Below are 14331 nucleotides of genomic sequence, written 5' to 3' on the forward strand. Positions count from 1 at the left end.
TTCTACGTGGACAGTGTAATGCGCAATTACAAGTAGTACGCACTATGTGCTAACATCCTCCTGTATAGGACGACGGCCGGGCCACGACTACAGCGCCTGTGGGAACATTACAGGGGCGGCGCGTCCTCGAATGCCGGCGCGAAGATAAACAACCGCGCGATGCGCGCGTCGACGCCCGGCCGCAGGAATTTCGAAATCGAGGGAGAGAGAGGAGCTCACGCGAGGAAGAAAGAAGCGGCAGGCCGCGCGCGATAAGGACAATCTGGCTGTGCGCGGGCTGAGATCGTACAAGGCGAGCGCCGGGAGAAGCGATGCGGGTCGCCCCGGAAAACGAAGCGGCGACCGCCCCTTATCAGCGCACCATCCCGGGGACTGTCGACGACGGCCCCGACAGTGGCTTCTCTTTCTTTCGGTTTTTATTTTGTTCCCGCAGGGCGGGTCGCTTTCTTCTGCGCGTCGCAGACTCGTACGACGACGTCGCCACGTTCGGACAGCGCCATCGGTTCGCACGGGATTTCGAGGGAGCGGATAAGGCCCCGCTGAAATATCTGGCACAGACACCGCACGTGCACCCCAACCCCGCTGTCCTTTCCTCCAGCATTCTTGCAAACGAAACGGGAGGAAAAATTCCGCGTTTCGGCCCGGTCCAATCGCTGCCCGATCGCGGCTGCGCTGCGTGAAAACGATTTAGTCGGGATATCTTCCGGGTAGAGATCACCACGGGAACTGGCCGTTTGTCTAGTCGTTCAACAATAGAGATTCTAGCTCCCTGTTACAAAGCGAACGAATGACGGCGCCCCTTCCGCCCTGTTTATCGTTGCCTCTAGAAATGCATAGAACATCGTACAAGCACCTCAAGCAACAAACACTCCTCTCCGACAGTGGTTTTTACTGAGGCTCCTAGCGAAGGAAGCGCAGTGACTACAGTCAAAATTGGCTACGTACAGAAGGAGGAACAAAGTGTACCGGCCTGTAGAAATAACTACCGCAGACGCCATGTACTACGGCAACGTGCCTATGTGCGAATGTGTTTGCCCGCGCTTTCGTCGCGTTCCTGTTCATTTAGTTTGATGTCTATGTGGCGCTGCCGATTGTCAGTCCTATCTAGCAGATAGTATGCGGAGAGAACGGATATTGAAGCAGAAGTCGATCCTTCCCGCCATGCACACCGAAATTTCTACTGTATTTACGAGCATCCTCGCGCATGGGCTCAACAGCACCACTTCCACGTACGCGGCGCATTGTTTCCGATTACTCGGGCCAAGCTGTGCGTATACTGGCGCCTGAATGTCTTTACCTTAACCGCTCTCGTATATCTTTTATTTTTTCTTTGGCGTGACGGCATGAACGTGAGGCTTGGTGGGCGGCACTGAATGTGGCATGAAAAAGTTTTGCGAATACAAGCCGCCGCACCCTGTGCAGTGAGACAAGGGAGCGCCGGGTTCGAACAAATTTGCCTAACCTCGCGTAGACAAGTTCTTCCTACGATACACATTTCGTCATCCGGCGGTGAACGGCGGCCGGGTACTAGACCTGTTCCGTCCGTACAGCTAAACTCCGCAGTTGCTGCGCTGTCAAGGGTACCGACTCTATTCGATGAATATTTTGTGGTCACGCGGTCTCGTCAGAAGACAGCTTGAAACGCTGCTACAAACATGCTTTCTATTACAAATGATTGGCTATCTGGGCACGTGTTCTGGCAGTATCATGCGGAACGAAGGTTACATTTAAATGCGGCTTCTACAGCTCGCCATCTTCCTGTTGCTTATCTTGTGCAGGTTCCTACTGTTACCATTCGCTCGTCGAACACTTTATCCTTACGGGTGAAATGTGCTATACGCCGATTCTTGCGCTTACCGAAGCACTGTGATCTGGACTTGTCGTCTAGGAACACTGGGACAATTCGACACCGCTATACTAAGCAGTTACAGACCTAACATGTAGAGTAGCACGCTGGACTCAGTCTGGTTAACCTCCCTGCCTTTCCTTCTTCCCTTCTCTCTCTGCAAATGTCCTTTCACAGCGGGAGTCATTGCAGATCCGCTTTTAATTTTTCGCTCATGACAAAAATGGCGCATGTGTGCGCGAAGCGCTCCCGCAATGCGATTGAGTGACATAGAACACTGGGACAGACGACACGATAGCGTTGTACTCAGTGTTGTGTAATGAATCCGGCGCTCAGTTGTACTCAGTGTTGTAAAGATAACGGCGATCCGTAACAAAAACAATAAGCATAGTCGCCTGAAAATGCCACGCCCTACCAACCAGCCGGTAACACCTCTACAGCATGGAAACTCACACTGCCTTTGAAGCACTAAGTGAGAAACCGCTATGAACTGCCTCGGCTCATAATAAGCAACCTTTTGCGGCTGGAGCAGCACATGCGGTTTTAAAATATCACGCATCGTATACGGATTTTAGGAGGCGACGAACATGTCGCCACGCAGGTATTGCTCAACTTATTCTCGTCGCGCAGCCCTCCGCAACGTTCATACCTCATTTCGTAATGTCTTAGAAGTGGTGATAACGGAAACAATGAAACTTATTTTGCCCAGTCAGTGACAATTACCACAGAAAGACGGAACTAGCAGCAAGTCCGCGGATACAACTTCTTTGTTCAGTTCCCGAAAACTCAGTGGGGAGGGTATCCTTTACTGGAAAAGACACTGAAGCTTACCGTAGCTAAGGTCTATCCTTAAGCCTAAACTGAAACCTACAATTGCGGAGACTTTGTCTAAGGGACGAGCACCCCGCAAAGTTTGGAGAAACCACCAGCATTTAGGCATAACTATCACTTACGGAAAGAGCCGAAAGCGTCCACTGCTGCTAAAAACGACCGTTTACCACCTAAGCTACACTGACATGCAACTTCTCGGTGGGAGTATCCCGGCCGAGAAGCGCCAAGCCAACAAGCTACGCAGGCGCCGCGGGAAAGCCGGCTTTCCGGGCACTCGAAGGTTCCGTAAAAACGCCGAAATATCCAGAACGCGCAGTAATTAAGCAAAGCAAATTTAGGAACGAGTTCGGCAGACTGCTTAGTTATAAAGTAACATTTATTTGTCAGTGCTGATGAGAAATTAGATCGCGGGGAACCAACTTTACGCATTCAACCTGCGCGTCTTGCGCACCGCGCTGTATGGGCGCGGCTCTCGCTGTGGTGTGAAACGCAGAAGACAAGCCTGCACTTCCCGAGAACTCTTCGCGTTTTGGTTTACACTCCTTGAGAGTAAGGGCCACTTAGTGAAGTAGAAATGAATGAGTGCTAAGAAGCATCGGTCACGTGTGAAGCAGGAACACCCTTTACTCGCATGCGGTGTGCGGGAAGCAAAAAGAAAAAAAGACGTCAACGCGCTAACGTCGTAAATTACAAACAGCAAGGAATTGCGGTACGTCAGGTCTTTGTATACGGACTAGATTTACATTTCGCGACATGTAACTAGGCGCGCGATGCCGCGCGCGGCGACGGAAGCTTGAGCGCGTCGTGGAATGAAAGAAAGCAGTGAATACATCCTTTGAAGGCGCCTAAACGTTCCATTTGACAAATAGAACAAGTGGTATGTCAGCGTTGTTCCTTGAACACCATTTGTCGCACACGCGGGTGCACGCAGCAAGAACTTCTCCAGCGGTTTACGAACTTCGTCACGATCACAACGGCAGCGCACGGCGTCAGAAAAGCGCAACAGCGGCTTCCACACTCGACAAACGCATCTGAAGTAGTAACTCTCATTAACGCTAATTTGCTTTGTGTTCGTTTTAGCTGTACAGCTTCGCCACATAGCAGGTTCTCCATGGTGCGCGAAACTTCCCGAGCCTCGATGATTGACGCTCTAGATGGTAGAGCTCGAACGAAGTTTGTCGCAAGCACCGTGACTTATTGTGCTCACCGATTTCGTCAAAAGTTCGAACAGCGAAACAAAAGGAACGCTATGCCGCACTGGGAATAACTGGATCTGCTAAGTAGTTTTCACAACTGGAAGTAAAGCGTCGCCGCGCGCGACTCTCACGAACGCGCGTAGCTCCTTATAGAAGTTTGCACTTCAACAAGTATCGAGAACTAGTTGAGAAACTTTTTATTACGTCGCTGGTGCTGACAAGAGTTGCTGAGAAAAAAACACGCGGTAGAGGTAGTTTCTTAGTGAAGTTGCGCATTTCTTTCGTCACCGTAGCCCCGCTTAAAGTTTAGAATTAAGGCCGTGTGAGGGAATAAAGAAAGAAATAGAAAATCAGCGAATTACTTACAGGGTTTCAGTTGTCCCAGGCGGCTCTCATAGAAGACTCGGAAGCAGCAGAGGACGGAGGTCCGCTTCGTCCGGTCTCGTTGCTCTCATTAATCCACGTATGGGGCGTTGTTCAAAGAAAAAAACATATATAGGAAAAAAAAACGAAATCACACACCGACGACAAGGGGTAGGTAAAACCAAAGCACGAGCCAGTCGCCGAAGTCGCGCACAACACAAGCTCGCGCGAGCAACGCGAACGGAGCGTAGTGAGAGCGCCGAGCAAGCGCGCACGGCGCGGCACAGGAGAGAGAAGGCGCTCTCGTCGCGACGTCCGCACACGCCGGGGTCTCCCCTGTCGAATGACCGGAGGAGCAGAGCTGGTGGTTTGTGTGTGCGCCGCCGAGGCGCGGGGCGAGCTGGGAACGGGCGGCGGTAAAAGTGATACGAGCCTGGAGAGGAGGAGGGCGCGCACGCACGCTGCCGCCCCGGAGAGCAGCGCCGTGGGGAGCAGAGAGGGAGAGAAGTGCCGCTCGCGCTGTGCGAGGAGTGTCCGCGCGCGCGCGCGCGCGCCCCGCCGCCGCCGCTCTTTCAGCCGCCGACGAGCCGCCGTGCGCGCCCGCTTGCTTGCTTGCTGCTCGCTCGGGGCCTCCCGTTCTTTCTCGCTTTTTGCTTTTCCTTCTTTGTGTTCTTTGCTTGCCAAGAACGCGGAGCGCGCCGCTCTTTTTCGCCCCCTCTCCTTTACCGAACCCCCCAACATCCCACCATTCGCTTGCCGGCCTGCGCGCTTCCCTGCTCGCGCGTCGCGCCGCGTAGTACTTGTTTTTGCGCTCCCCTCCGGCTCTGCTGTCGCTCCCTTCTTTTTCCTTTTTTACTTCGCGTTCGCGGATTGAGCAGGAGCGAGTGGCTGTGGCGCGGTAAGGGGGGGGGGGCAGAGTGGGAGGGGGGAGTTGCGCACCGTTTTTATCTTTGGTCGCCTCGGAGCCGCTCGCTCCTTCGGCGGCTCGGTCGGTCGGGCGGCAGCGAGGGGTGGTGCGCTGAACGGAGCTGTGGCGGTGGAGGACGCGGGGTGGGGGGAGATTGGGAGGGGGGGTCGCAGGCTAGCCTGCTCGTAGGCTGGGGCGCGCGCGCCGGCGGACGACGCGCGCTCCTCGGGGTTGTCGGGCTTCGCGGGCACCCGGTGCGGCCGCCGCTCTCGCTCCGCTCAGCGCCTCTTCGCTCGTTTCGCTGTGCATTTTTTTATTTCGGGTGGCAGGACGGCTCGGCTCTGCTCTCGGGAGCCGCGGCGGCGCGGCGGGTGCTGCGTGCGCCGCGGCGCTCGTCGGCTCTTCGCCCGCTCGCTTTTCTTTTTCCCACCCGCCCTCCTCTTTTTCTTTCTTTTTCTGCTCAGCGGACCGCGCGCGCTTTCGACGGCACTCGCCGGAGCGGCTCGCCCGTTTCGGCGGCGCCGCGATGGTAATGAGCGCGGCGGCGGGGCTGCTGCCGCTTCGGGCGGATGGCACGCAACGCACGCACACGCCGCTCGCCTGTTTGCCCCCCGCTCCCCCCGCTCTCGCGTTCCTCCGAGCGCGCTCCCGCGTCGTGCGTGTGTGCGCTTCGCTAGCTCGCCGAGGCATCGCTCGCGCGGGAGTGGGCGCGTCTCTTTTTCTCGCGCGAAATGAAACGCGTCGACGTCGGGCGCCCTTTTTTACTTGTTATGCGATTTCGTCCTTACGCCTTTCCTTTTTTTTTTCCTTGTCTTGTTCTCTTTGCGTGAGGGCAGACAAGTAGTGGCCGCTGCGGTGACAGGCCGCGTTTTTGCTACCGTCGCGAGGGCGTGCGAGATGTGGCACGCGGCGACGCATTTGCGTTCGGATTTCGTATTCATTTTGCCCCGTTGTCTTTGTTGGTTCCTTACATCGCAAACCTCAAAAATGCCTTGCTTGCATGACGGCCAATGGCAGCTGAACCTAAGGCCAATCTCCACGCACGCATGCCGGAGCTCGAAAGCTCGCGCCCGCGCGATTATACGCCTGCGTAGATGGTACGGGACAGATCGTACGCGTGAAAGCGCGGCGCGACCAAATATATCTTGTCCAGGCGTATATCGGTGCTCTGGCTACCTCACAAAAATACGAAACGACGTCAACCAAGGAGAAAATATTCAGTCAAGTGGGCGAGCGCCAAGTATGAAATATGAATATCGTGGCAAATTGCAGACAACGTATTCAATACTCAGAAGAAGTTACTATTTTCGTTGGCAACAACCAGTCTTTATTTTCTAATTAGTCTAGCATTACAATAACAGAGGCAAATCACTTAATCTGCAAGTGGACATCACCCGGCAAGGCTCCATTTCACAGTTGAAAGAGTGGCAAGCGTTGGCTTCACCTCACCCGGTAATAAGCTACGGAAGCTTTCACTCCAGCTGTTTCTTTTAACCTCTTTGGCGCGCGCTGGCGCACGTCCTGCAGGTTCAAGTCGTCATTCCGTGCGAGGCGCACCAAACGCAAGGCGCGTGGGCGCCAGCTTGCGCGCGCCGGCAAGCGTAAGTGTAATTTGGCCTTAGGGTCACAGCTTTTGGCGCCTTCTCCGGTGCCGCTGGATCGCAGAAAATCACGCTTTATGGTTCGGTCAGGTTGGGTAGACCGCTCCCCTGTCAACGTCGGCTCGCAATACCGAACACTCATTTGCCGACTAAGTTCACTCGAATTGCTCCATTGGCGCTGCGGTTGTGTCTTCGTTAGGGTGCCTCGATGTCCTCCTCGCCCGCCACTCAGTAGCTTTAACATTATGGCATGTTTTTGTTCCATATGCACCACTGCTGGTTTCTGCTCACGCGCACGGCTTGTTTACTGGCATCGGTTTTTCGACCAGGCTTCACACATCTGGTATCTCGATAATAAAGCCGCACCACGCTAAAGCGCGTTACGACTTGTCCCATAGGCATTCGCGCTTACAACTACTTTGGTGACGGGAGGATATACTGATCGACGCTATGTTAAATGATTCCATAATGTTGGCGTTACAAGAAGGAACATAGCTGCAGAGCTTTGCGGGGGGTGGGGGGGACGGGCTCGACGCGTTCTTTCTCCCTCGGGGGAGAAGTAACAGCGAGGCCCCCTATACTCCGTTTCGTACATCAAGTTGAACGCTGTGGAGGCTACGCAAGAAGTGCGGTCACCAAAATTTATTACTCCACGCGTTTCCGTCCATACTTCGCAGCGTACCAGCTGAGTTTGCTCGCTCGAGCATGCACGTGAAGCCGCCGCGACGGGCTGCAATTAAAAAATAATGAAAAGCAAATTGATTTAGAACAACGTGTTAGCAGCCGTATAAGTACGTTAATTGTTTCTATCGGTGAATTCTTTTCCTTTTCATTCAGTACTGAGCTTAAATAAAGAAAATTTTCACAAAAAATCGGGTCGAGAAACACCAAACTATTTCTAAATGCGAACGCAGACACTGCAAAAAGTACCTCTCGTATCCATAGCGTTGCACCTGATGTATGAAAGGGAGTGTAGTTCTACCCAAGGTGTGCGTCTCCCGCGTTCTGGATTGCGTTTCATCGGCCGCACGCCGCGACGCTCACAAGACCACTTGTTGACGGGCCTCTGCGTTAGGTGAACAATCGATGACGTTGATGCTGCCTGTCAAGCTGTCGCCGCTGCCGTTCGAACGAGAAGCTTCGCATTTCCGGTTTTCCGGTACTTGACGGAATCGTCGAACGCACTACCGAAGAAACTGATTTCGACATTATTGGCATACTATAGCCTGCCTATAGAAAACTAGGGGCGTTTTGGGGGCCTATAAATGTATGCAACAAGCGGCACCCACTTTCCTTCTCTCGTCTCCGACGTTGATCATGTAAATATAACCTGTTAAGTTTGGCTAAGCTATGTCTCGTTCCTGCACAAGACGAAGAAGTGGCTCTTGTGTGGAACCCCGTTTTCTACTGTTCTCTTTTTGCGAGTATTTTTGCGTGTTTTCGGGAGGCACCGCTTCCGAGACCTTCGGCGATGGAAGCGGAGTCAGCTAGACGTCCGGAGGAGACCGACGTCACAGCGTCGAGCGCTCCGAGGAAGCGCAATCACCTGATGAGCGACACAGGCAGCGAGGACACCCTGCTGTACTACTCTGCTTCCGAAGAAGATCTGTCGGATGACGGCGACTACTTGACAGTTGTGAGGCAAAAAGGAAAGAGGAGAATCGTCACTGCCTCCTCGTCTTCAACAAGGACGACGGCGGCAGCAAAGGCCCATGACACGGCTCATACCATCCTCTTCTTACCCGTGACGCCGACCGACAACCTGAATCGGCTAAACAGGCAAGCCGTATCTGTAACACTAGAGGCTGTTGTTCCAAATGAGATCACGGATATGAGAGTTAACACCCGTAAGAACATTCTCGCGGTTGATGTCAAGAACAGGGCAGCATTGGATATCTTGAGTACAGTGAAAATGCTGGGCAAGATAAATGTTCGCACCATAATACCACAGGACAGCAATACTATATCAGGTGTGATTTATGATGTCGATGAGTCAATCGACGACAACGATCTGCCTATTTTGGTCAAACCCGCCACAGCAGATGTTCCTATTATTGAAATCCGTCGCCTAGGAGATTCACGCTGTGTGAGGATAACTTTCAAGGGAGGTAGCTTGCCGTCCCACGTGAAAGTTGGATTTTTTCGTCATCCAGTGCGACCGTTCATTCCAAGACCACTTCAGTGTCGTAATTGTTTGAAGATCGGGCATGTCAGCGGCATATGCAAAAATTCGACCGTGTGCGCGAGATGTTCTGAGCAGCACAGTGCAGATGCTTGCCGTGCGACTCACTTCAAATGTGCCAATTGCTCCGGTCCCCATGAGGCATCGTCGAAAGACTGCCCGAGACACAAGACAGAGCGGAAAGTCCTCAAACAAATGGTGAGAGACAACTCAACTCACAGAGCGGCCGCCGCCAAAGTGCGACGGCGTAGTGTCCGCCGTCACCGTAGACGATCCTCGTCTACAAGAAATGCTGATACCGTCGCGAGACAGCCGATACTTCCTGAGGCTGGTGCTCCCCAGGCGCTCACCCACACTAACAACACGGTGTCTGATGACGCAGTGCATACCTCTACTGCAAACGACTGGCCTGCACTTCCAACATTAAATCCTCCAGCCCAACAAAGGTCGACGGTGGACTACCGACGAACCAATGAGGGCACAGACCATGGGCGAGGTCAAGAGAAGCAAGTAATCGCCATAATAAGATCTCTAATGAATGTCATTCGCGTGTTGTTAAACGACATGCCATCTGCTCGAGGTGCACTACAAGTGCTGGACGGCCTGGATCCGGTTCTTGCGAGCCTCGAGTAGCAAGCACAATGGCTCTACCGCGTCAGCCGTTCTTCAGACAAGTCAAGGAAGCATCTATTATGCAATGGAATGCCCGTGGCCTGAAATCCCGCAGTGATTTTCGCCATTACGTTTTCACCAATCGATTCCCCATTGTTGTCGTCTGTGAACCGAAGCTACAGACACCCGTCCGGATCTCAGGCTATGAACCTCATGTGTCATCGACTTGTACTGACATTAGCAAAGTGACCATCTACATACGGTGTGAATTGACTTATGTTGTTCATCCAGTGCGGCCACATGACATTAATCAGTATGTGTGTTTGACCGTGAAACAACAAAACCTTGCGTTTACTTTAGTGGGCGCTTACCTTTCTCCATCAAGTCGTTTTGATAGGCAGAGACTGAGTGACATTATAGATGCGACACCTGGTCCATGGATTGTTGTTGGGGACTTCAACGCGCATCATTCTCTTTGGGGAAGCAACAAGATAAATTCGAAAGGAAGAAACCTCGTGTCCTTTGCTTGCGACCATGAACTTTGTTGTCTAAATGATGGCAGTCCCACGTTTCTGCGCGGCCGGACATACAGTAGTTGTTTAGACTTAGCATTTGTTTCGCGATGCCTCACTCACCGCGTCCATTGGTTCGCAGATATAGAAACCCACGGAAGCGACCACATTCCTACCTACCTGAAGATAAAAGGCCTCACCAAATCCGTTCCATCAAATTTTAAACAAGCAATAGATTGGCCCGTGTTTAAATCCCTTATGGAAGACGCATGCCACGAAAGCATTTCGTCCACACTAGAATTTGAGATCGCCAAGGCTATGCAGGATTCTTTGCGCTCATTTCGGCCATTAGAGAACTACACGGATTTTGATTCGGAAATACAGAGCCTCCGTGCAATCCGCCGGCGAGCGGAGCGACGGTACCGACGGACTAAATCACTCTACGACCTTAGAGAGGCCAGACGCATTCAAAAGAAAATTCAGCGTCGCCTTGCTGTACTCCACAATCAACGCTGGAAGTCGTTTTGTGAGTCTCTCGACCCACGTAAACCTCTGTCGGTTGTCTGGAGAACAATCCGTGGTCTTCGAACAGCTCCTCAACAGCGTCGTCCATTTAAGTCTCTAGCCCTACATCAAGGACGCCGAGAAGTCGAGGTAGCCGAAGATTACTGCGCAAGGATTGCGGGTACGGCGCTCACGTATTCACCTTGCGCACCTATTCCCATTGTGCCCCCTTGCTCCCGGGATCCTCGTATGGACACTGCCTTCTCCATCGAAGAACTGGAGGCCGCACTTGCTGGTTGCAGGCGATCTTCGTCACCAGGACACGATGGCATCACATACTCTGCGCTTGTAAACCTTGGTCCAGAGGCCGGAGATGCCCTTCTTGGCCTATACAACGCATCATGGCGTGACGGCTTGGTCCCTACAACGTGGAAATCCAGCCGGCTTGTTCCACTCCTCAAGGCTGGCAAATCCCCGTTGGAATTATCATCTTACCGTCCAATAGCACTGGCCAGCTGTGTCGGCAAGGTAATGGAAAGAATGATACTTGCACGGCTAGAATGGTACTTAGAATTCTACAACGTCTATCCAGAGGTAATGGCTGGTTTTCGACGTGGCCGCTCGTCAATAGATAGCGTTATCGACCTGGTAACATACGTACAACACCAGAAACATCTGAAACGAATCACTGCGGCCCTATTCCTTGATGTTAAAGGTGCGTACGACAATGTAGATCATCAGGCAATTCTGGACGCCTTAGAAGCTGTAGGGATTGGTGGACGCACCTTTCGCTGGATATGCAACTATTTGCATGGAAGATCTTTCTTTATTTTGACTGAAGACGGACCAACGCCATCTAGCTATACCAGTCGTGGTGTACCGCAAGGCGGAGTACTCAGCCCTACCCTTTTCAACCTGGTGCTCGTTGGTCTCGCTGATTCGTTACCGCAAACCGTACAGCTCTCCGTATATGCAGACGACATTTGCATATGGGCTTCAGGCGTGACACGTGTACAAGTCCGCGCACGACTTCAGAAAGCCTCAACGGCTGTGTCAAGATACCTAAGGAGACAAGGCCTGGAGCTTTCTTCTGAGAAATGTGCAGTCGTTGCTTTTACTCGTAAATCGATGTCCCCGTATGCTTTGCGGATTAATGACCAAATCATACGATATAGACGAACGCACCGATTTCTTGGCGTCATCATTGATAGAGACTTGTCTTGGAGCCCTCACATCTCGTACATGACGAAGCGTTTGGCCGCCATTGTGGACCTTCTTGCGTTTCTCGGCGGGAAGTCCTGGGGCGCAACAGTACCGTCAATGTTGCAACTATATCGAGCACTGTTTTTGGGCTTCCTGCGGTACAGCTTACCTGTAACAGGTAATACTTGTACTACGAATATTCGCAAACTCCAGAGCGTGCAAGCCCAAGCACTCAGGACTTGTCTCGGTCTTCCCAAAACAACGTCATCGATTGCGACAGTGGCCATAGCCAGAGACGCGCCTTTGACAGTCTACATTGATACAGATGTCCTGAGAGCGCACATCCGACACCTGACTCGGATTCCCTCACACCATCTTGCTTGCTTGCCAGCAAAAAGGCCACTTTCAACTTTTGCTAAAACTATTGTGAGACATCAGTCGTACTTGCCATCAGAATTTACGCCCGCTTCACGATTGTCAGATCCATTGTGGTGTCTGCACCGGCCGCAAGTGCAACTGACAATTCCAGGAGTCAGAAAGAAAGCTGGAGCGCCACTGCAATCTTTGAAGCAAGCAACTTTGGAGCACATTCACAACGTGCACAGATTCCGGAAACATGTATACACAGATGGCTCAGTAAAACTCAACAGCGCTGCTGCTGCAGTCATCATCCCGGCACAATCTGAGGAAATCAAGTTAAGAACTTCATGTGTGACCACATCAACGGGTGCAGAACTCGCGGCGCTCCGTGCTGCACTTGATTTCATTAAGCAGAAACCACCGCAACAATGGACAGTCTTCAGTGACTCCAAGGCAGCCCTTCAGTGCATACGAAGCCCAATGCGCCACGGACCCAATGAACAACTGGCCTCAGAAATTCGGCACATATATCATCAAAGCTATGATAAGGGACACAACATAATCTTTCAGTGGCTTCCAGGACATTGTAACATCAGCGGGAATGACCAAGCCGACGAAGCCGCCCGATCGGCACATGAAAGTGGTCAACGAGTCTTCATTCCGCTTTCGCGAACAGACGCTGCGGCTGGGCTGCGATTGATGTCCCGTGAGTGTACTTTGCCCCTGTGGGACTCAAATGTTTTCACCATGTGTCGGTTGCGTTCGTTGTCTCCGGACATACGGATGCACCTCCCGCCTGGATTACCACGACGTGAACAGACCATGCTTTACCGTCTGTGGCTAGGCGTTGCATTTACAAAAGCCTATGCTTTCCTCATAGGAATGGCCGACAGCCCCACGTGCGACACATGTAACATCGACGAGACGCTCGCACACATTATCTGTGTCTGCCCGCGATACAGTGCTGAGAGACAAGTGATGTGCAGGGTACTGGACAAGCTGGACAATCGTCCACTTTCAGAACTAAAAGCTTTAGGCCAATGCTCCGAAAGAACATCCGCGTTGAAGGCCTTATTCGCGCTATTAACGTTCTTGCGGTCTACGGGTCTTCACGACAGACTCTAAGAATGTCGCCCCCTACCGTTCTGTAGTGTACGCGCTTTGTTCGTGCTTGTCTCCCTTTCTTTCTATCTCCCCCTTCCACTCTCTTTCTCTTTTTATCCCTCTTAACCCTTCCCCCTGCGCAGGGTAGCCAACCGGAACTACCTCTGGTTAACCTCCCTGCCTTTCTCTGCATTATTTTCTCTCTCTCTCTCTGCACAGTCGTTCTACTGCAGATGCCCGAGGCCGTTGCATGCCCTGCTGTCCACCTACCACGTCGAAACAGGCGTCCCTCGCGTAGATTCGTTTTGCTTCCGGTGCTGCACCACACAACTACACACAGCTATTCCTTTTTCCCTTTACGATATTTCATGGTAGCGCACGGGACTCTCGCCTGCCTTTTCCCTCCTCACTCTCTCGCGCTCTGTCTCCTTCCGCAGCGTTGCCTCGCATCAGCGTCGCTGTCGTCACCGCGACGCTAGTGCCAATCGGTGTTAGCGTAGCAAGCACAGCTACGCCAGAGCGGGGTCGGTCGCACCTGCAGCCACCTGCTGGACACCTGTGACTGCTAAGCCGTGTTAGATACGGCACATTTTAAAGCGACAGCGTTAAGGAGCTCGTGTCGCAGAAAAGCCGGTGTCGTCGGCGTCCGCGGCGTTGGCCGTGAGCGATAAATCCCGGCAGTCACTTTTCCTGAGCCTCCTTCGAGTTTATCAGACCACATCGAATCGCCGTCACACCTAATTAAGGAGCGCAGAAGCACATCTACCACGTTCCCGAGGCGCAGCACGTCCAGACAAGTGGGCGTCCCCCACCTCATGCGCCGCATGGGTAGTTATTGTCCCGCTGCTTGACTCTTCCTGAAAGTGAAGCGAGAGCCTGGTACGATTCCAGGTAACCTGGGTCCCGAGCAAAGCTGCTTTGTGGCTCTGAAAGGACGCTCGAGAACAACCCGCTTCGCCCCGCTGAGTTGCAAACCAAGAGGAAACGACGGCAGTAAGTCACCATGAAGCCCTCGGAAACCCCATCCGCATATTGTGACGGCAGTTGTAGATCCGAAGGGCACTACCGGAGGCAAGTGATCCCTCGGACCGTAACGGCCATGGAGCGACC

At 52.8% G+C, this 14331-nt stretch overlaps 1 protein-coding gene across 1 annotated transcript in view; it reads right to left on the reverse strand.

Moving 5' to 3' along the window:
* LOC142573096 (uncharacterized) overlaps positions 1–4684 on the reverse strand; it is a 77908-nt gene extending 73224 nt beyond the window's left edge. The window contains exon 1 of the mRNA XM_075682617.1: positions 4240–4684. The gene's annotated coding sequence lies outside the window, so the exon portion shown is untranslated. The remainder of the gene's footprint in view (positions 1–4239) is intronic.
* Positions 4685–14331: the final 9647 nt, after the last annotated feature.

This window comes from Dermacentor variabilis, chromosome 2 (assembly GCF_050947875.1).
Source record: "Dermacentor variabilis isolate Ectoservices chromosome 2, ASM5094787v1, whole genome shotgun sequence".
Lineage (NCBI taxonomy): Eukaryota > Metazoa > Arthropoda > Arachnida > Ixodida > Ixodidae > Dermacentor > Dermacentor variabilis.